Genomic DNA, 22,805 nt, shown 5'->3' with positions numbered 1-22,805 from the left:
CCTGGTGAGTTACTCCAGCATTTTGTGATGCCTTCAGAAGACATAAGACTATTTAGCAAGACAAAAGCTAGTGAATAAATAACACCTGCCAAAGTCAGATGGCCACAATGATAAAAAAAAAAAAAAAGCTATCCAGTTTTACCAGTGGTGCAGAAATATACTCGGCGATCTTTGTGTGTGGAAATGCATAACAAACAAGGTATCCTGAAATCAATTAAAATGAATTATTGCCACTCGAGTTTAAAAAGAAAGACTTGCAAAAATTGTTTTTTTATGCAGCTTCTTGCTGATGACTACATATTCAGGGATACAAGAAGAAATTCAGGGATACAAGAAGAAATAAGCCCTTCAGCCCAAGTTCATGCCAACCAACCATCAACCAACCACCCTTTATACCAAAGTTGCACTAATCCCATTCTCCTGACATTCTATCAACTTCTCAGATTCTAATTTTTGCCTGCATACTCAGGGCAACTTGAAGTGGTCATGCAACCAACATGCTTGCCTTTGAGAGGAAACCGGACTACATGGATGAAACTCATGAAGCCACATGGAAAATGTGCAAACTCCACTGACAGTACTCAAAGTCAAGATTGAAACAGAGTCTCTGGCACCATAAAATGGCAGCTCTCTGAGCTGCATCACTGTGCCCTCAACATTCAAGCACAATTGTTAAATTAAACAATGTTCTGTCTACCTAAGAAAATATAAAAGTGAGATTTCACAGAAGCATAATGATTATGCCAATCTAGTGGTGAAAATTATTTGTACAAAAACAAAATCAGCAGATAGCAGGGTTCTTCAAAGACAAAATATGCCATTCTTTTTGGATTCAAAACAGCTATCTTGTGTGTGCCAATACAAGCATAATTAAAAAGATGTGTAAACATAATTTAAAAATCTTTTCAAACTCAATGTTTCCATGTCTGAATTGTTCAGCAAAGCCAGCTTAAATGTACATTTCCCATATAAACTTAAATATTACATTAGTTTTTGCCTTTTCATGGAATGTGATGAAAAGATCTCAACCTCTACCCAAAGTTTGGATGTGATGTATTAGTGCACAGGTGAGAAAACATAATTTAAAGGTGGAGTGTACCTCATTTTTCAAATTATATTGATGCTATTCAACAGACATTACTGATCACAGAATAATATATCACTGAGAAACATCACTTCTCATCTTTTGCATCCAGTTCTTTGATGCCTTGTCAAAGGAGTTGTGCCTAGAATTAAACAAAATACTTCAGTGTAATCAAGTCCTTTTTTTGTTTTAGTATTTTCTCTTTTGTTGCAACATGCCATTGCAATTTGTGCTGAGAGCTTCCCACACCACAAGTAATCTTAATGTATTCAAGACTTCTTTGCATTTCACCATTTATCTTATTCGGGAACTATTCTTTTATGTCATTAGTTTCATACCAGAGCCATTCCCAACACTAATCCACCCACCCACCACTTCCCCAAACTCACACACAATCATTTAAATTTTCCTCCACAATACGCGCTACATTCACAAAGGTGTTGCTCCCAGCATGCCCGGCAGACCCGACTGCATGTCCATCCTGATCAGGTCTCATGCCAAAGAAGCTACAGCCTTCAATCCTATACTATTTCTCTCATCTCAATTTTTATTTTCTCCTGCACGTATACTCATGATTGCATTCCATTGAGAGTTATGTAGAGATTACAACTTAAGTTTCTGCTTATCGATTTTCTTTTCAATCCCAAAACATGCCAGAAAAACTGTCAGTGTTAATGACATTTAGAATGTACTCCCAAGAATATCTTCACCGTCTGCCTCTCCTCTACCCATTGCTTCCCTCCTAATATCTCTGCAGTTCTACCAAGTGACCATCTCCTGGTTTGCACAATTCAGCAAAATCTTCGCCCCTTGTGATTCCAGCTGCTTCATCAAGCTCAAAGTTCTTGACTTTGATTAAGCATAACTACACAGCACCAGAGTAGATTCAATCCTGACCCAAATGGTGTGTGCATGTGGAGTTTCCTCCGGTTTACTTTAGAGACAGTGTGGAAACAAGCACTTCAGCCCACCGAGTACACACTGACCAGCAATCACCCGGACACTAGTACTATCCGACACCCTCGGGACAATTTACATTTAGAAACATGGAAAATAGTGCACGAGTAGGCCATTCGGCCCTTCGAGCCAGCACCACCATTCAATATGATCATGGCTGATCATCCAAAATCAGTACCCCGTTCCTGCTTTTTACCATTACATTTTACATTACATTTCTTTCATTGCATCAACTTTTCTTATCTCCTGCACGTATACTGATGATTGAATTCTATTGAGAGTTGTGGAGAGATTATGATATAAGTTTCTGCTTATCAATTTTCTTCTCAATCCCAAAACATTCCCGAGAAGGTGTCATTGTCAATTACATTCAGAATGTACTCACCAGAAAATAAAAAAAATATTCAAAATTAAAAAATGTTTTTAAAAAGCTGTGCAAAAACTCTCCAAAAATTCTCAACATTTATATAACCATTAGCGTCATACTCAGTAGTGTTCACACCTAGCTTTAAGCAAAATGCCCATGCCACTCATTTGGGCCCTTGGAGTGATATCCGTTCACTTGTTTGAGGGGTTGGCCCCACTGTACTCTGCCCCTGAATGTCCAGCAATCAAAAAACTCTAGTCTGTGGTCCTTCCCCAAAGAACCTGGGCGTTGGCTGCACCAAGCTTCAGTGTGTCCCTCAGCACATAACAATGCACTCTGGAATGGGTCAGTTGGCAACATTCCCCGACAGACATCTCAATCCGTCATAGAGTCAAACAGTATGGAAACAGGCCCTTTAGCCCACACCAACCACCTTACCCCATCTACACTAGTCCCACCTGCCCGCGTTTGGACCACAACCCTCTAAACTTATCCTACCATGTACCTGCACAAACATCCCTTAAATGTTATGATAGTGCCTCCCACAAACCACCTCCTCTGGCAGCTTGATGTAAAAAGGTTATCCCTTAGGTTTCTATTAAATCTTTCCCCCCCTCACCTTAAACTTATGTCCTCGAGTTCTCAAATGCCCTACGCTGGGCAAAAGACTGTGTATTTGCCTGATCTATTCCTCTCGTGATTTTGCACATCTCTATAAGATCACCCCACATCCTCCTGCACTCCAATGAATAAAGTCCTAGCTTGCTCAACCTCTTCTTGTAGTTCAGGCCCTCGAGTCCTGGCAACATCCTCGTAAATCTTCTCTGCATACTTTCCAGTTTAAGGAAACAGGGTACTGATTGTGCATGATCAGCCATGATCACGGTGAATGGCGGTGCTGGCTCGAAGGGCCAAATGGCCTACTCCTGCACCTATTGTCTATTGTCTAACCATTCCTAACGTGGTGACACAAAACTGAACATCATACTCAAATGTGGCCTCACATTATTGATATTGATTAATGACTTATTCAACTGTAATATGACCTCACATTATTGAATAATGACTTATTCAACTGTAATATGACCTCCCAACTTCAATACTCTGACTGATGAAAGCCAATTTGCCAAAAGCTTTCTTGACCAACCTATTTGTGATGCCACTTACAAGGAACAATGTACCTGTACTCCTAGATCCCTCTGCTCTACAACACTCCCCAGAGCCCTGCCATTCACCGTGTTGGACCTGCCCTTGTTAGGTTGCCCAAACAATTAAATTCCATCAACCATTCCTCAGCCCACCTGATCAAGATCATGCTGTAACTATTGACAATCATGCTCAATACTTACTTTAGTCTCATCTTCAAACTTGCTCATCATGCCTTGTACTTTCTCATCCAAATCATTGAATTAACATCGATCTTTCTCTGTATCAATTCATCCGTACACTTGTTCGCTCTGAAGTCTGCCACAATGTCACCAATGTGCTTAATCTGTGAATGTCACTGCATACACTGGAATTTAGAAGGATGAGAGGGGATCTTATCGAAACGTATAAGATTATTAAGGGGTTGGACATGTTAGAGGCAGGAAACATGTTCCCAATGTTGGGGGAGTCCAGAACCAGGGCCACAGTTTAAGAATAAGGGGTAGGCCATTTAGAACAGAGATGAGGAAAAACTTTTTTAGTCAGAGAGTTGTGAATCTGTGGAATTCTCTGCCTCAGAGGGCAGTGGAGGCTAATTCTCTGAATACATTCAAGAGAGAGCTAGATAGAGCTCTTAAGGATAGCGGAGTCAGGGGGTATGGGGAGAAAGCAGGAACGGGGTACTGATTGAGAATGATCAGCCATGATCACATTGAATGGCGGTGCTGGCTCGAAGGGCCGAATGGCCTACTCCTGCACCTATTGTCTATTGATATAGATGACAATCAGCCATCGGCCCAGCATCGAACCCTGAGGCACACCAATAGTCATGGGCCTCCAGTCTGAAGAGCAACCTTCCACTATCACCCTCAGCTTCCTTCCATGAAGCCAATTTTCTATCCAGTCATCCATCTCTTCTTGGATCCCACGCAATCTCTGCAGGGAGACCAACAAGTTTTTTGCAGACCAGAGTGTCTTTCAGCAAATTGATGGCCTTCCAGCACCACTTGATATACATCTCCAAATGCGTCCCTCGGAACAGCCCATAAATGAGAGAGCTTTTTGCAATAAACCATGACAAGGACCCATTCTCCAGACCCTCTTCGCAAATCCATACCCTAAAAAAAGGTGGCCAGCCGAGGGTTCTATACAGCATGATCAGTACCATTAGTGTTCAGAGCAGATCAGAAGCAGCACTGTGACGTGAAGCTCTCTACACTATCCCTTTGGTATGCCCAAGTGCCAAACTAGCATTCTGTTTTGCTCGAGCGTTATTAAACATCCACATCCATTACTCAAAGGAGAAGGTGTAAAAGTCAGTCACCCGTACAAATAAATAATCTTTTAAAACAAATATTATACACATTGGGGAAAAAGTGAATAGGAATCAAAGTAGTTTTGGCTGAGATAAGATTACTGAGAATAATAGTGAAAGATATGATGTGGTAGCTAATAGAGAAAGGTACATAAAATGCAGTGACATTCACAGATTAAGCACATGGGTGACATTGTGGCAGACTTCAGAGCGGACAAGTGTACGGATGAATTGATACAGAGAAAGATCAATATTAATTCACCTGTGAATTAGAAACACTGGAACCCCAAAATATTCCATTTTCATGTATCACAATCAGTTGAACATAGTAAATGAAAATTTAAAAACATGCACATGTAGAACATGTGCACATATATAAAAACATAAAAATGTAATATAGACACTTACATTGAGGGTCATAATGTTTAAAAATGGATGCTAGTTTTGTTAAAGCTGGGTGAAACGAGACCTCGACTGCATCTGGGCCATCATGTACTGTTGCTGGCACCACACCTTGCTAAGGATATAATGACCTTGGAATGGGTGCAGCAGTGGTACATTACAAAGCGAATACATAAACGAGAATGAGAATATAAAAGTGGAAGGATAATTTAATCAGTCTTAATTTTTTAAGGAACCAAGAGGGTAGCTGACAGTATCATCTGTTCCAAGGAGATTGTAGAAAAGGTGTACACAATACTAAAATGGAAACAAGGCCATTCTTTTGAGAAGCTAAGAAGCACATTGCAAAAAAAGAGAGAAACGGGTACATCTCTCCCAGAAACAAAAACTACTTTTTCAAAATCCTAGGAAGAAGGCCTGTCCCTGTAATCACACTTTGTTAGATCAATACTTCACATCAAAATACAAACTATATTTGGATCAAACTGGTAACTTATTAAAAATAGACAACAGAACAATGAACAAGATCATTTCTGTTCTTTATGCGATCAGACAATTATTTACCATTGAACATCACAAAGTAATTTTGGTTGTTATATTGGGATGCTTGCAGATGTAGAATCAAAACAAAAATATAGATTTATTTTAATTGAAAAAGACATTGCGAATTATAACATTCAGATTTACCCAAGGTAAATTATCTTGCCTTAACTTCAATAAATTTGTACAAATAACAATGAATCTGCCTACCATAAACCCCTTCATTGTGCTTAAACATAATTTAAATAGTTATTTGGCCTCTTTAATTATTCACAATGTTCCAAAGTGCTCCACTAGAGTTCTGATTCAAAATTCTGAACCAGCAAAGACTTATCAGGATACATTTTCAAAAGTTTGATTGAAAGGGAAAAGTAGCAGATTTAGTTATAACCATATAACCATATAACAACTACAGCACGGAAACAGGCCCGTTCGGCCCTACCAGTCCACGCCGACCACTCTCCCTGACCTAATCTCATCTACCTGCACTCAGACCATAACCCTCTAATCCCCTCTTATCCATATACCTATCCAATTTACTCTTAAATAATAAAATCGAGCCTGCCTCCACCACTTCCACCGGAAGCCCATTCCATACAGCCACCACCCTCTGAGTAAAGAAGTTACCCCTCATGTTATCCCTAAACTTTTGTCCCTCAATTCTGAAGCTATGTCCCCTTGTTCCCCACTCTCAAAGGGAAAAGCCTACCCACGTCAACTCTGTCCGTCCCTCTCAAAATTTTAAAAACCTCTATCAAGTCCCCCCTCAACCTTCTACGCTCCAAAGAATAAAGACCCAACCTGTTCAACCTCTCTCTGTAGCTTAAGTGCTGAAACCCAGGCAACATTCTAGTAAATCTCCTCTGTACCCTCTCCATTTTGTCGACATCCTTCCTATAATTTGGCGACCAGAACTGCACACCATACTCCAGATTCGGCCTCACCAATGCCCTGTACAATTTTAACATTACATCCCAACTTCTCTACTCGATGCTCTGATTTATAAAGGCAAGCATACCAAACGCCTTCTTCACCACCCTATCCACATGAGATTCCACCTTCAGGGAACAATGCACAGTTATTCCCAGATCCCTCTGTTCCACTGCATTCCTCAATTCCCTACCATTTACCCTGTACGTCCTATTTTGATTTGTCCTACCAAAATGCAGCACCTCACACTTATCAGCATTAAACTCCATCTGCCATCTTTCAGCCCACCCTTCCAAAAGGCCCAAGTCTCTCTGTAGACTTTGAAACTCTACTTCATTATTAACTACACCACCTATCTTAGTATCATCTGCATATTTACTAATCCAATTTGCCACACCATCATCCAGATCATTAATGTAAATGACAAACAACAGTGGACCCAACACAGATCCTTGGGGTACTCCACTAGACACTGGCCTCCAACCTGACATACAATTGTCAACCATTACCCTCTGGTATCTCCCATTCAGCCATTGTTGAATCCATCTTGCAACCTCACTATTAATACCCAACGATTTAACCTTCCTAATCAACCTTCCATGTGGAACCTTGTCAAATGCCTTACTGAAGTCCATATAGACAACATCCACAGCCTTGCCCTTATCAATTTCCCTGGTAACCTCTTCAAAAAATTCAAGAAGATTAGTCAAACATGACCTTCCAGGCACAAATCCATGTTGACTGTTTCTAATCAGGCCTTGTTTGTCCAAATAATTATATAAACATAGCACAAAAAGTAAGGAAATTTGTGTTTGGTAGATTATTTCTTTGTTGTAACAATGCTTCTTGGCAATAAATCTTATACCGATGGAAAGCCTGTTTATTTCCCTTTTAAATGGTGCCACATTTGTAAGGAACATGCATTTGTGGGATGAGCAGCAGAGCTGAGTATATGGGTTGCGCCCATGAAAAATTTGCCAAATCTTCTCTGCCAATGCAAAGCAGCTTATTCTGCTGTTGCTATTGACTCTTGTTTTGAGCTTCTGGTACCCCCAGGTGCTGACAATCAGGTGCCTGATTGGCACCTGATTGGCAGCATCTGTGAGCATGGGCCCTGCTAGTGGTCAGTAGGTGTCTGCTCCAAGAATCGGCATGCCACGTTTGACTGATCTGGATAGGGCCCGTGCGATAGGGCAACTTCAAGCTGGTATTCCGCAAAACCAAGTTGCGGCATTATTTGGAGTGAGCCCTAGTACCATCTCCAAAGTGAAGGCCAAGTTCCATATAATAATAATAATAATAATAATAATAATAATACATTACATTTATATAGCGCTTTTCATATACTCAAAGATGCTTTACAGGGATTTGGAGAACATAGGGAAGTGAATAAATAGATAAATAAGTAAACGAACAGAGAAAGGAGACAGAGGGTGGGGTGACCTTCAGTGGTTGAAGGCAGTACTGAATAGGTGAGACTTCAGTGATGTTTTGAATGTGGTGAGTGTGGAGGAGTCTCTGACGGTTTGAGGTAGTGAGTTCCATAGGGAGGGAGCAGCGATGGAGAAAGCCCTGTCCCCCCAGGATCTGAGTTTGGTCCGGATGTGGGGGGATAGGAGATTGGCAGCAGCAGAGCGGAGGGTGCAGGTGGGAGTGTGCCTGTGGAGGAGGTCGGTCAAGTAGGATGGGGCCAGGTTATGGACAGGCCGCGAAGTGGGCGTCCCAAGAAGACGACACCCGAAGAAGACCATTTCCTCACCCTGTCAGCACTTAGGAACCGTAGGCTGTCTTCTACAGATTTGCAGTCAAGATTTGCAGGACAATATGGCCGACGGCTCTCTGCCCAGACAATTCGGAACAGACTGCACGCAGCCGATCTCCGGTCTCATAGGGCTGCCAGGAGGCCTGCCATGACTGCCCTTCACCGTCAGGCCCATTTGCGCTGGTGTCGGCAACACGTGCACTGGAACCTGAACATGTGGAGGAATGTTATGTTCAGCGATGAGTCCAGATTCTGCCTACGGCAGTTGGATCATAGGGTCAAAGTGTGGAGAAGATGCGGAGAACGCTATGCTGATTGCTGCACCGATAGAGTAACATCTTTTGGTGGAGGCAGTGTGATGGTGTGGGGCGGCATCTCCCTCACTGGAAAAACAAGGCTTGTCATCTTTGGAGGCAATCTCAATGCAGAGAGATATCGAGATGAGATTCTGCAACCAGTGGCAATCCCATATCTCCACAGTCTGGGACCGAACTCTATCCTCCAAGATGACAATGCTCGCCCCCACAGAGCAGGGTTTCTCAGAGACTACCTCCAGAATTTGGGAGTGGAGAGGATGGAATGGCCTGCCAGCAGTCCTGACCTCAACCCCATTGAACACTTGTGGGATCAGCTTGGGCGTGCTGTTCGTGCCAGAGTGACCAACACAACCACGTTGGCTGACTTGCGACAAATGCTGGTTGAAGAATGGGATGCCATCCCACAACAGTGTGTGACCAGGCTGGTGACCAGCATGAGGAGGAGGTGCCAGGCTGTTGTGGCTGTGTATGGTTCTTCCACATGCTACTGAGGCTCCTGTTTATTAAATGAATAAATTGTTAAATTGCCAATATGTCTTGTTTCTTCAGACTTCAATCATCCAATCTACCAAACAACACCGAACAAGAGTCAATGGCAGAATAAGCTGTTTGGCATTGGCAGAGAAGATTTGGCAGATTTTTCATGGGCGCAACCCACATACTCAGCTCTGCTGCTCATCCCACAAATGCATGTTCCTTACAAATGTGGCACCATTTAAAAGGGAAATAAACAGGCTTTCCAACGGTATATGATTTATTGCCAAGAAGCATTGTTACAACAAAGAAATAATCTACCAAACACAAATTTCCTTACTTTTTGTGCTATGTTTATATTGTCCCTAAGTATCTTTTCCATTAATTTTCCCACCACAGACGTCAAACTAACAGGTCTATAATTGCTAGGTTTACTTTTAGAACCTTTTTTAAACAAAGGCACAACATGCGCAATGCGCCAATCTTCCGGCCCCATCCCCGTTTCTAATGACGTTTGAAATATTTCCGTCATAGCCCCTGCTATTTCTGCACTAACTTCCCTCAATGTCCTAGGGAATATCCTATCAGGACCTGGAGACTTATCCACTTTTATATTTTTCAAAAGTGTCCGTACCTCCTCTTCTTTAATCCTCATAATTTCCATCACTACTCTACTTGTTTCGCTTACCTCACACAATTCAATATCCTTCTCCTCAGTGAATACCGAAGAAAAGAAATTGTTTAATATCTCCCCCATTTCTTCCGGCTCAGCACATAGCTGTCCACTCTGACTCTCTAATGGACCAATTTTATCCCTCGCTATCCTTTTGCTATTGACATATCTGTAGAACCCCTTGGGGTTTACTTTTACATTACTTGCCAGCGGAAGTGGCGGCGCCTAACGGCTGCGGCTCGCTAGCAGTCGGTTCGTCTTTTTTCCTTTTTTTTTTTTTTTGTTGTGTGTCGGTGTTGGGATGGTTTTTGTATTTTTTTTGGTTGTGTATGTGTGGGGGGTGGTGGTGTGGGTGGGGGGTGGTGGGGGAAACTTTTCTCTTCCTCACGGCGCGGGGTGCGGCTCGGCTGCGGGGCCTAACATCGCCCGGTGCGGCTCGGCTGCGGGACTTTGCATCGCTGGTGCGGCTCGGCGGCGGGACTTAACATCGCCCGGTGCGGCTCGGCTGCGGGACTTTACATCGCTGGTGCGGCTCGACCACGGGACTTTTCATCGCTGGTGCGGCTCGGCTGCGGGACTTAACATCGCCCGGTGCGGCTCGGCTGCGGGACTTTACATCGCTGGTGCGGCTCGACCACGGGACTTAGCTGCGCAAGGCTTGGTCGCGGGGCCTCTCATCGCCCGGCTCGGCTGCGAGACGTTTCAGCGCCCGGTGCGATTCGGCCGGGGGGACTTCCATCCCCTTGTGGGGACTGTGCGGGTCGGTCGGGGACGAGCTGTCTGTCCGTGGGCGTGGGGAAGAGAGTGGAAGTTTTGTTGCCTCCATCACAGTGAGGGGGTGTTTGGAGTCACTGTGATGGACGTTTGTGTTGGGGCTATGTGTCTTGTGTTCTTTTTTTCTATGACTGCTATGTAGTTTTGTTCGGTACTTCGGTACCGAATGACAAATAAAGCTCTGTTATACTGTTATATATCTTTTTTTCGCTTTTCTAATTTCCTTCTTAAGATTCCTTTTACATTCTTTATATTCCTCAAGAACCTCATTTACTCCCTGCCGCTTATATTTATTGTATATCTCCCTCTTTTTCCGAACCAAGTGTCCAAATTTCCCTGGAAAACCACGGCTCTTTCAAATTATTATTCTTTCCTTTCCACCGAACAGGGACATAAAGACTCTGTACTCTCAAAATTTCACCTTTAAATATCCTCCATTTCTCTATTATATCCTTTTCATAATACAAAAAGTTCCATTTCACTCCTTTTAAATCCTTTCTCATCTCCTCAAAATTAGCCTTTCTCCAATCCAAAATCTCAACCCTTGGTCCAGATTTGACCTTCTCCATAATTGTATTGAAACTAATGGCATTGTGATCACTAGACCCAAAGTGCTCCTCAACACATACCTCCGTCACCTGACCCGTCTCATTTCCTAACAGGAGGTCCAACACTGCCCCTTCTCTGGTAGGTACCTCTACGTATTGTTGCAAAAAACTATCCTGCACACATTTTACAAACTCCAAACCATCCAGCCCTTTAACAGAATGTGATTCCCAGTCTATATACGGAAAATAGAAATCACCCACAATCACTACTCTGTGCTTACTACTAATATCTGCTATCTCCTTACATATTTGCTCTTCCAATTCTCGTTCCCTATTTGGCGGTCTATAATACACCCCTATAAGTGTTGCTAAACCTTTCTCATTTCTGAGTTCCACCCAAACAGCCTCCCTAATCGAGCCTTCTAGTCTGTCCTGCCAAAGCACTGCTGTGATATCCTCCCTGACAAGCAATGCAACACCCCCACCTCTTGCCCCTCCGATTCTATCACATCTGAAACAATGAAATCCTGGAATATTTAATTGCCAATCGCAACCCTCCTGCAACCATGTTTCACTGATCGCCACAACATCATACTTCCAGATATCAATCCAGGCTCTAAGCTCATCCACCTTTCTTACAATGCTCCTAGCATTAAAATATACACATTTAAGGGACCCATCTATTCTCAGTTTATTTCTTTTCACTTCTTTCTCTCTTACATATTGGGTCTGAGTGTTTCCCTTTTCTGCCTCCTGACTCACACACTGCCTATTAGCTATCTGTGTTTGAGTCCCTCCCCCCAACCGTACTAGTTTAAAGTCTCCGCAATTACCTTAGCAAATCTCCCCGCCAGGATATTGGTTCCTCTCAGGTTCAGATGCAACCCGTCCTTTTTGTACAGGTCATACTTCCCCCAGAAGAGGTCCCAATGATCCAGAAACTTGAATCCCTGCTCCCTGCACCAGTTCCTCAGCCACGTATTTATCCTCCACCTCACTCCATTCCTATTCTCACTATCGCGTGGCACAGGCAGTAAGCCTGAGATTATTGCTTTGGAAGTCCTTTTTTTTTAAACTCTCTTCCTAGCCCCCTAAATTCTCCTTTCAGGACCTCTTCCCTTATCCTACCTATATTGTTGGTACTTATATGTACCACGACCTCTGGCTCCTCTCCCTCCCCTTTCAGGATATCCTGGACACGCTCAGACACATCCCGGACACCGGCACCAGGGAGGCAAACCACCATCCGGGTCTCCCGACTGCGTCCACAGAATCGCCTATCTGACCCCCTCACTATAGAGTCCCCTATTACTATCACTCTCCTCTTCCTTTCCCAACCCTTCTGAGCAACAGGGCCGGACTCCTTGCCAGAGGCCCGGGCACCGTCGCTGCCCCCAGGTAGGCTGTTCCCCCCAACAGTACTTAAACAGGAGTACTTATTTCCAAGGGGTACAGCCACCGGGGTACTCTCTAGTCCCTGCCTCTGCTCCTTGCCCCCCCTAACCATGACCCACTTGTCTACCTCCCGTGGTCTTGGAGTGACCACCTCTCTGTAACTCCTATCTATAACCTCCTCACTCTCCCTGACCAGACGGAGGTCATCAATCTGCCGCTCCAGGTTCCTAATACGGTCCCTTAGGAGCCCCATCTCGTCGCACCTGGCGCAGATGTGGATGTCTGGAAGACTATCAGACTCCCAGATTCCCCACATACGACACCCAGAACAATAAACTGCCCTGGCACTCATACTCCCCAAACAAAGGCCCGTGCTCGGTTTCTAAACCTACCGCCCGGCCGCTGCTCCAACCGCCCACCCAAAAGAACTGAGTGATCTCCTGGGAGAGGCGAAAAACCGGATTAAAAAACCCAGGCCAATTTGGGAGAAAAAGTCCGGGAAATTCCTCTCCGACCCCAAGCTAGGCGATCGAAACTTGTCCTGGAGATCACACAGGTCTTACTCCTTACTATCCCCACACAATACTTCCCAAGCAACAGAGCTTAGTGCTACTGCTGCTGATTGCTGCTACTGCTGCTGATTGCTGCTACTGCTGCTGATTGCTGCTATGCTGCTGATTGCTGCTACTGCTGCTGATTGCTGCGCTACTGCTGCTGATTGCTGCTACTGCTGCTGATTGCTGCTATGCTGCTGATTGCTGCTACTGCTGCTGATTGCTGCTACTGCTGCTGATTGCTGCTCTGCTGCTGATTGCTGCTACTACTGCTGATTGCTGCTATGCTGCTGATTGCTGCTACTTCTGCTGATTGCTGCTACTCTGCTGATTGCTGCTGCTGATTGCTGCTACTGCTGCTGATTGCTGCTACTATTGCTGATTGCTACTATTGCTGATTGCTGCTCTGCTGCTGATTGCTGCTATGCATGGAATTCTAGAGTATTTGTTCTCAAAAGTGGAAGCCACAGCCTCCAAGAGACAATGTAAATGTAGAAGGGCTAACATTCAAAGAACACAAGAGCATTCATCTCGTTGTAGGGCAGAGGAGATTACCAAGGCAAGGGGCAAAATCATTGAGGACAGGAAATGCAATTTTTTGTTAAACTTCAAGGCACCAGGAAACAATGCAGATAAACAAGCACATTTTGTTTTGGTTATGTCAAAACATTATCAAACACAGCATTACAAGGAATTCTCTGCCTCGAAACATGAAATGCTAACCAAAATGACCATCATCAGTAATTGGTTCCCCTTCCGTCCCTTCTCCATTTATCCTCAGATTATTCTTCTTGGACATTTGCACTTTGTTATTACGTACTAGTAGGAATAACAAAGTAGTTGAATATCATGCCTGAATATGCTACATCTTTCTCAACCTTGATGTCAAAACAAAACTACGCCTGAAATGCCTGAGCAACTTATTTATCTTAAATGTATTCAAACACTTCACAAAATACAATTAGCTTGATAATGCTGAAGTGCAAAATGGACACACAAATGTCCGCAGAACATTTTGTGTGTGCATTTGCAACAATGCTCCACAACCCAAACATTCCATAAGGAATATCAGCAGAAATATTCTATTTAATAAACACATTAACTAAGATCTCAAAAACATGCACCTTGCAAGCATCAAGGCACAATTTTCAGGTCATTAAAAAATGCAGACTACATATTTACTTCCCAAACATATTGTGATTTCATCCTCCAAATTGGTCTTCATGCATTTAGTCAGACCTGACCTCCAGATTTTCTACAGTGACCCAGATAAATTGCTGCCAGGTCAAGTTGATCCATTCACTCATCCTCACGTGGATCAAAAATAAATAAAATTGCAAACTGAATTTTTCACTTCAGAACTATTTGTCACTGAAGGTTTTGGAATTTTGGTTAAAAATTGAAAGTAGCACATACATAATTGGAAAGATCATTATGAAATCCCAAGGCTAAACAACTGTTGTTAATTTATGACATCAAGCCAGAATTACAATAAACCAATATCAAGTAGAAGTAAATATTTAAGAAGCTCCTGCAAAACAAAACTATTTGACTTATTCAATAAACAATGCTTGTAATAATATTGGTGTTGGCTTAGTGAGGGAACTCACAGTCCAATCAGAAGGTTGCAGTTCATGGATGTCGATACTGTAGGACTGCTGAAAATCTGGAGGTCAGAGGAGTCATTTTCAATTTAGACAATAAATTAGGGCCCCAAAAGTCATAACAATCCAGCATCATTCCAAGAGAGGTTGGGGAATTCTCCTAATTTCCTGATCAGTATTTTTGCCTCAACCAAAATCACAAAAACAAACCATTTAACACAATGCTGTTTATGAGAGGTTGTTGAAAAAATTACTGATATTTCCCCCTATATAACAACAGTTAGCACACTTCTCCAACAGTTTATTAGACACGATGTAATGGCCGAGCTTCTCTTTACCGTGATAGCACTATCTGAGACTGAATAACAAGAGGTCGAATCATTTAAATGGACTAAAGCATCACACGTGATACTGATTCCAACAGGTCAGTGGTTTAGACTTTAGACATACAGTGCACAAGCAGGTCCCTTGGCCCAGAGTCCGTGCCAACCAGTGATTATCCCCATACACTAACTGTCCTCCGCATCAAGGACAATTTACAATTTTGACCGAAGCCAATTAATCGACAAACCGGTAGGTCTTTGATATGTGGGAGGAAACCGGAGCACCCAGAGAAAACCCACGCGGTTACAAGAAGAGCGTCCAAACTCAGGAAAGAACCGGGGTCTCTGGCCTTTAAGGCAGCAGCTCTACCACTTCGACACCCTCTTCTAGTTCTGCCATTTTTCTTTAAAAATACATCATTCAACATTTACATGTACTGTGCCACTAAAATGTAAATTTCTGCAACAATAGTGCCAGTGTCATTTTGGAGTTGCGCACATATTTGCAATGATTTACTCACATTAACTGGAGATCAGATGAGATATGAAATACAGAAATTTGCATACGCAGTACTAACCTCTGAAAGGCAAGGACATTGATATCTCAAGGCATTGTTTAAGAAGGAATTCTGCCTATACCTGGTCAGGCCTTTTTATTTTATAACAGAAGTGCAACACACCATGAAACTTTAGCTTTAATTGGCATTGTGCTTTGTTCTCGGCATCTTAAACTATTCAAGAATGAAAGGCATTTCCACTTGGTTACTCCAACAGCTGCTTACAGTGGCAGTACAAACTCCACTTGTCAGCTAATTTAATCGAAACTGATTCTTAAAAAATGCCACGGCGATGAGTACTTTACAATGCCACAAACAGCTGTTATAACAATCAGCTTCAAATGTTAGGCGAGCAGCAAAGCACAGGTACAGTTGTTTTACAATACCATGCCATTAAAAGGGCCTTCCCCGGGACAACTTAAAGAGAATTACATAAAATAACAAGCAAGGAAAAAGCTTGCCAACTTAATCAGTCCACATTTACCTCAACAGCATAGGCTTTTATCCTAAACATGAGTTGTTTTTATATTACCTTCAAATGCCTCATTTATATCCAAGAAGTCTCTGCTTCAATCATTAACTCAAATAATGCTTTCCATCATCTCCAGAAGAAATATTTCCTGCCTTCTAACTTGAACTTTGATCTTTTATAGCCAAGCAAGAGGACTCAAGTACAGAAGCATGAAATAGAACTTTAGTGAGACCACACCAAGAGTACTGTGTTGGTCTTCAGCAATCCAATAAAATGGGATGTATTTGCCAAAGTGGTGGGAGAAACTCAGTAAACCGTGTGCGTATTCTCCAGTGTTTAAAATAATTAAAGGTGACCTCATTGAAACTTTCAAAACTCAACATGGTGGATTCGAGGAGGATACTTCTCATGGCTAACATGTGCAAGACTAATGATCACAGTTTCAGAATAAGGGGTGGGCCATCTTGTACTTAGATGAGGACAAAGCTGTTGAGAGGGGGTTGACCCCAGGAATTTCTCTGCCCCAAAGACCCCAGGAACTCAGTCATTGAACATATTTTAAACATATCAGTGGCTTAAGGATATAACAGGGTGCATTAGAATAGTGCAAGAAAATGGTACAAAGCTAAAAGATTAGACATGACCTTGATGAACGGTGGAGCAGTCTCAAAGGTCCAGGTTGCCTACTCCTGCTTTTTATCTCCTCAAACATAGTTAATCTTCTACATCCCTTTACCCGAGGCCACTGAAACAGTCAGTACTTCACCCTCCAAATACCAAGCAGTATATCTTTGTGCACTTTTAAGCTGTTTCCATGCTATTCTTTTGACATCCTTCCACTCAAATGGCTCCCAAAATTTGGTTTAGGGAATGTTTTCAAGAGTTAGATTTAGCTCTTAGGGTTACAGGATATGTATAGAGTTTCAGTGAGGTTGATTTCGACGAGGGAATTAAATGTGACATCTCCAAATTTGCAGATGACACAAAGTTGGGTGGCCGTGTGAGCTGCAATGAGGATGCTGTGAGCCTGCAGGGTGATTTGGATAGGTTGGGCGAGTGGGCAAATGCAGTATAATGTGGATAAATATGAGGTTATCCACTTTGGTGACAAGAACAGGAAGGCAGATTACTATCTGAAATGGTGTCAGATAAGGAAAAGGGGAGGTGCAACGGGGCCTGGGTGTGCTTATACATCAGTAACTGAAGGTAAGCATGCAGGAACATCAGGCAGTGAAGAAAGCATGTTGGCTTTCATTGCAAGAGGATTTGAGTATGAGCAAGGCAGTCCTACTGCAGTTGTACAGGGCCCTGGTGAGACTGCACCTGGAGTAGTGTGTGCAATTTTGGTCTCCTAATTTGAGGAAGGACATCATTGCTATCGAGGGAGTGCAGTGCAAGTTCACTCGATTAATTCACGGGATGGCGGGACCGACATGTGATGAAATAATGGGTCGACTGGGCTTGTATTCACTGGAATTTAGGATGAGAGGGGATCTTATAGAAACATATAAAATTCTTAAAGGATTGGACAGGCTAGATGGAGGAAAAATGTTTCCGATGTTGGGGGAGTCCAGAACCTGGGGTCACAGTTTATGAAAAAGGGGTAGGCCATTTAGGACTGAGACGAGGAAAAACCTCTTCACCCAGAGAGTTGTGAATCTGTGGAATTCTCTGCCACAGAAGGCAGTAGAGGCCAATTCAATGGATGTTTTCAAGAGAGAGTTAAATTTAGCTTTTAGGGCTAAAGGAATCAAGGGATATGGAGAAAAAGCAGGAATGGGGTACTGATTTAGATGATAAGCCATGATCATATTGAATGGTGGTGCTGGCTCAAAGGGCCGAATGGCCTACTCCTGCACCTATTTTTCTATGTTCTATGTTTCTAAAATAGATTTACCCACAGATACCAACTTTCATTTTCTGTAACTCTTAACATAAAAACGTGGATTGCAAAAGCATAGTTTAATTGAAAAAGCTCAAATATATTTCTAAGTGTGTGAATTTCAATCCTGTAACCCTCTGCACTGCTACATGATCGGCACATACATCTCTTGTTTATTGCAACATTTAATCCAAAATATGGCACTTCCAACAATGCTAAGGAACCTCTCTGGAGCCAGTGTACATTTTTGGGATCAAGTTTCTGAAGTGCAACACACAACTACGAAATTGATAAAGAAATGCAAGACAGAATCTGAGAGTTGACTCGCAAGAGACATAAATACATATGCAAAAGACTTCCCCTGGTTTATAAAAAGGAAAAGACTAGCAAGCACAAATATCGATGTCTTGGAGACAGACAGACAGTCAGGACAATTTACATTGAGATTATGGAATTAACACAAGAATAAAGCACTGGTCAAAAATTAGTGGTAGAAAAATTGGTGAGATTATATAATGATAAATTCCATGTTTTATATCTCAGTCTTGAAAGAAGTGATAATGGATGCATTGGTTATCATCTCTGGAACTTTTCCGGTCCAGTGAATTGCAAGGTAACATAGATTTAAACTTTAAAATGTGAATAAATTAAAAAATATAACACCGATCTCAATGAAACTTCTTCCATTAGGACCAAAGGGACGACAGTGAGTAAGGTGCGCCTAAAATTGTCGCGCTATCGTGTACCGTTTTGGCTGTAGTTCAGGAACAAACAAACAAACGAGAGTTTTAGTATATAGATTCATTATGGTCTTCCTGGACAGGATTGGCACACAAAGATTTTGGACCTGGCCTGACCTAGATTGGAAATTAGTTATCAGACACAAAACAAAGAGGATGAATAAACAAAGTGGCTGGGTGTGACTAGGGGATTATCACATTGCTCAGGCTGCAAACATTTTACAATCTATAACAAAGATTTGAGGGAGAAAGTGTCTTATTTTCAAATTTGTCAGTGACACTAAATTACTTTACAGGGACATGGACCAGATTAGGGAGTGGGTGAGGACATGGAATTTGAAAAAAAAAGCAGAACATTTGTTAAATGTTCAGAGAATGATGTTCAAAGGCACGCTTGTACATGTCACTGAAGGCCAACATCTAGATATAGCAAGCAATTTAAAAATATATAGTTTTAACATTTATTATAAAAGAGTTTGAATGTCAATGGTTATGGACCTTCATAAGACTGCACCTGGAGAACAGTGTGCAGTTTTTGTCTCCTTGCCCAAGGATAATGTATTTGCCATAAAGGATGTGGACCAAATATTCACTCAAAGGATTCTTGGAAAAACATGAGGAGGGGCAGAGTAGATTGGAAAGTGTATTTTCTAGTTTAGAAAAAGAGGAAATTTAATTGAAACTTGCAATATTCTTAAAACGGGGTTGACAGGCTAAATGTATGAAGGATATTCCCTCTGTCTGGGGAATTCAGTACCAAAGGACAATTGGGATTGTGATGAAAAGAAATTGCTTCACTCAGAGGGTGATGAACCTTTGGAGTTTTCTGTCGGAGATCTCAAGTTCTGGCATTCATTGAAAACGCTGGTAACTTTCGTTCATATTAAGGGAATCAAGCGATACAGGGATAATATTGGAAAGTGATGTTGAAGTAGATCAGTCATGTTCTGAATAAATAGTACAGCAGGTTTAATGGGCGGGATATTCTACCCCTGGTCCTGTTTCTTACTTTCTAGGTTAATTCCCGGAATGGCGGGACTGTCGTATGTTGAAAGGCTGGAGCAATTAGGCTTGTATACACTGGAATTTAGAAGGATGAGGGGGGGATCTTATTGAAACATATAAGATAATTAGGGGATTGGACACATTAGAGGCAGGAAACATGTTCCCAATGTTGGGGGAGTCCAGAACAAGGGGCCACAGTTTAAGAATAAGGGGTAGGCCATTTTTAGAACGGAGATGAGGAAGAACTTTTTCAGTCAGAGAGTGGTGAAGGTGTGGAATTCTCTGCCTCAGAAGGCAGTGGAGGCCAGTTCGTTGGATGCTTTCAAGAGAGAGCTGGATAGAGCTCTTAAGGATAGCGGAGTGAGGGGGTATGGGGAGAAGGCAGGAACGGGGTACTGATTGAGAGTGATCAGCCATGATCGCATTGAATGGCGGTGCTGGCTCGAAGGGCTGAATGGCCTACTCCTGCACCTATTGTCTATTGTCTAATCATATCATATCATATATATACAGCCGGAAACAGGCCTTTTCGGCCCACCAAGTCCGTGCCGCCCAGCGATCCCCGCACATTAACACTATCCTACACCCACTAGGGACAATTTTTACCTTTACCCAGTCAATTAACCTACATACCTGTACGTCTTTGGAGTAATCTCCTGACTAAGCGGCAACAAGATTAACTGAGACATGTCTAAATTCATTACACTAATATTACAGATGTGGTGAATGTGCGTATCGTTAATCCTCGCAAGGTAAAACGTTGAGGCAACTGAAAGTATCACACAAATATGTGTGGTGTCAATTGCAGAACAGTCTACAAGCGGTTGATAATCAAACAACGCAGTTGGAACACGAAGCTTTAGTTCATGTTTACTTCATTCTCCCTTTCTATTAGTTTCTACAGCCCCTCAGGTGACCCAAGTCCCTGTGTACAGGGCCCTCGGCCAATCACCAGCCAAACAAATCAAACTCCAAAACTCCTCGCTCACAGGCAGAAAGTTTATTGTTATTTGCTGCCTCAGGTTGGCTGATGGGCTGCGACCGTGGAGCAAGAGGCGCAAGGCCTCCGGACTCAACTTTCCGCAGGATCCGACAGTGAACCTGTCGCGGCCGCCAGCGGGAACCCCGGCCCTGGCCCGGCCCCGCAACAGCCTCCTCCAGCCTCTCCCCGCCGCCCCTCACACCGGGATGGCCCTCACTCCCCCCGCCCCCACACCGGGATGGCAAGTCTCCCCCCGCCGCCCCCACACCGGGATGGCCCTCACTCCCCCCGCCCCCACACCGGGATGGCCCTCACTCCCCCCGCCCCCACACCGGGATGGCAAGTCTCCCCCCGCCGCCCCCACACCGGGATGGCAAGTCTCCCCCCGCCGCCCCCACACCGGGATGGCCCTCACTCCCCCCGCCCCCACACCGGGATGGCCCTCACTCCCCCCGCCGCCCTCACACCGGGATGGCCCTCACTCCCCCCGCCCCCACACCGGGATGGCAAGTCTCTCCCCCCCCCCCCGCCCTCACACCGGGATGGCCCTCACTCCCCCCGCCCCCACACCGGGATGGCCCTCACTCCCCCCGCCCCCACACCGGGATGGCCCTCACTCCCCCCGCCCCCACACCGGGATGGCCATCACTCCCCCCGCCGCCCCCACACCGGGATGGCCCTCACTCCCCCCGCCCCCACACCGGGATGGCCCTCACTCCCCCCGCCCCCACACCGGGATGGCCATCACTCCCCCCGCCCCCACACCGGGATGGCCCTCACTCCCCCCGCCCCCACACCGGGATGGCCATCACTCCCCCCGCCGCCCCCACACCGGGATGGCCCTCACTCCCCCCCCCCCGCCCCCACACCGGGATGGCCCCCACTCCCCCCCCCCCCCCACACCGGGATGGCCCTCACTCCCCCCGCCCCCACACCGGGATGGCCATCACTCCCCCCCCCGCCCCCACACCGGGATGGCCCTCACTCCCCCCGCCCCCACACCGGGATGGCCATCACTCCCCCCCCCGCCCCCACACCGGGATGGCCCTCACTCCCCCCGCCGCCCCCACACCGGGATGGCCCTCACTCCCCCCGCCCCCACACCGGGATGGCCATCACTCCCCCCCCCGCCCCCACACCGGGATGGCCCTCACTCCCCCCGCCCCCACACCGGGATGGCCCTCACTCCCCCCGCCCCCACACCGGGATGGCCCTCACTCCCCCCGCCGCTCACCCAGCACCGGAGCCGAGCTCCAGCCCGGCCGCCTCCCACCCCAAGTCGGCCTCGGCTGATCCAGAAGCCTCGGGATTTCCCCGACCGGGGATGCGCGTCCAGAGGCCCCGGCCCCGCACTCACCTTCAGCTGCTGTGGCGCTCACATCTCCGCCGTTGTCCGAGAGACAAGGAAAGCGAAAGGTGGCCGCCGGCACCGAGCCCAACCCAGGCCGCGCCGCGCCGACTCACTGAGCCGCTGTCATGGCGATACCTCCGCCTCCCTCCCACCCACTCGCTACCTGGGCACTGTCTGCTTGCTCAGCGTGTGCGCTGGGCACTGTCTGCTCAGCGTGTGCGCTGCCCAATGCTTTCAGTGCACCCGAAGGATAGGCTGTGCTGAATACACACACGTTGCACAAAATACAATGTGTGTAGCATGTGCATAATATGTCCACATTAGATGATAAATGTGCAATATTTGCACAGTATGTGGACATTATATGAACAATTCACAATATTTAGAGTATACAGAGTACAATTCTTAAATATAGAAACAGCAATATTTACACAATGTGCACAGATAAACATTGCCAAAATGCAATATGTTTGATTCTACCCTGTATATTTTTATAGTGTAGGACGCCAAATATATATGACATCCATGATACATCCACGATTGATACATGATGCATCCACATTTTCAAACTGCACCTTATATAAATATTGCAATCTAGAAAATATATACACAATAATTATTCATGGAGGTATACATGGATTCCATATTATT

General features: G+C 44.5%; 1 protein-coding gene across 2 annotated transcripts in view; it reads right to left on the bottom strand.

Annotated features, from left to right (window-relative positions):
- cnot6l (CCR4-NOT transcription complex, subunit 6-like) overlaps nt 1–22,282 on the bottom strand; it is a 75,362-nt gene extending 53,080 nt beyond the window's left edge. For both annotated transcript variants that reach the window (XM_078402264.1, XM_078402274.1), the window contains exon 1: nt 22,161–22,282. The gene's annotated coding sequence lies outside the window, so the exon portion shown is untranslated. The remainder of the gene's footprint in view (nt 1–22,160) is intronic.
- Nucleotides 22,283–22,805: the final 523 nt, after the last annotated feature.

Source organism: Rhinoraja longicauda, chromosome 1 (assembly GCF_053455715.1).
Source record: "Rhinoraja longicauda isolate Sanriku21f chromosome 1, sRhiLon1.1, whole genome shotgun sequence".
NCBI classification, from domain to species: domain Eukaryota; kingdom Metazoa; phylum Chordata; class Chondrichthyes; order Rajiformes; family Arhynchobatidae; genus Rhinoraja; species Rhinoraja longicauda.
This window is presented reverse-complemented; position numbering and strand designations above follow the sequence as displayed.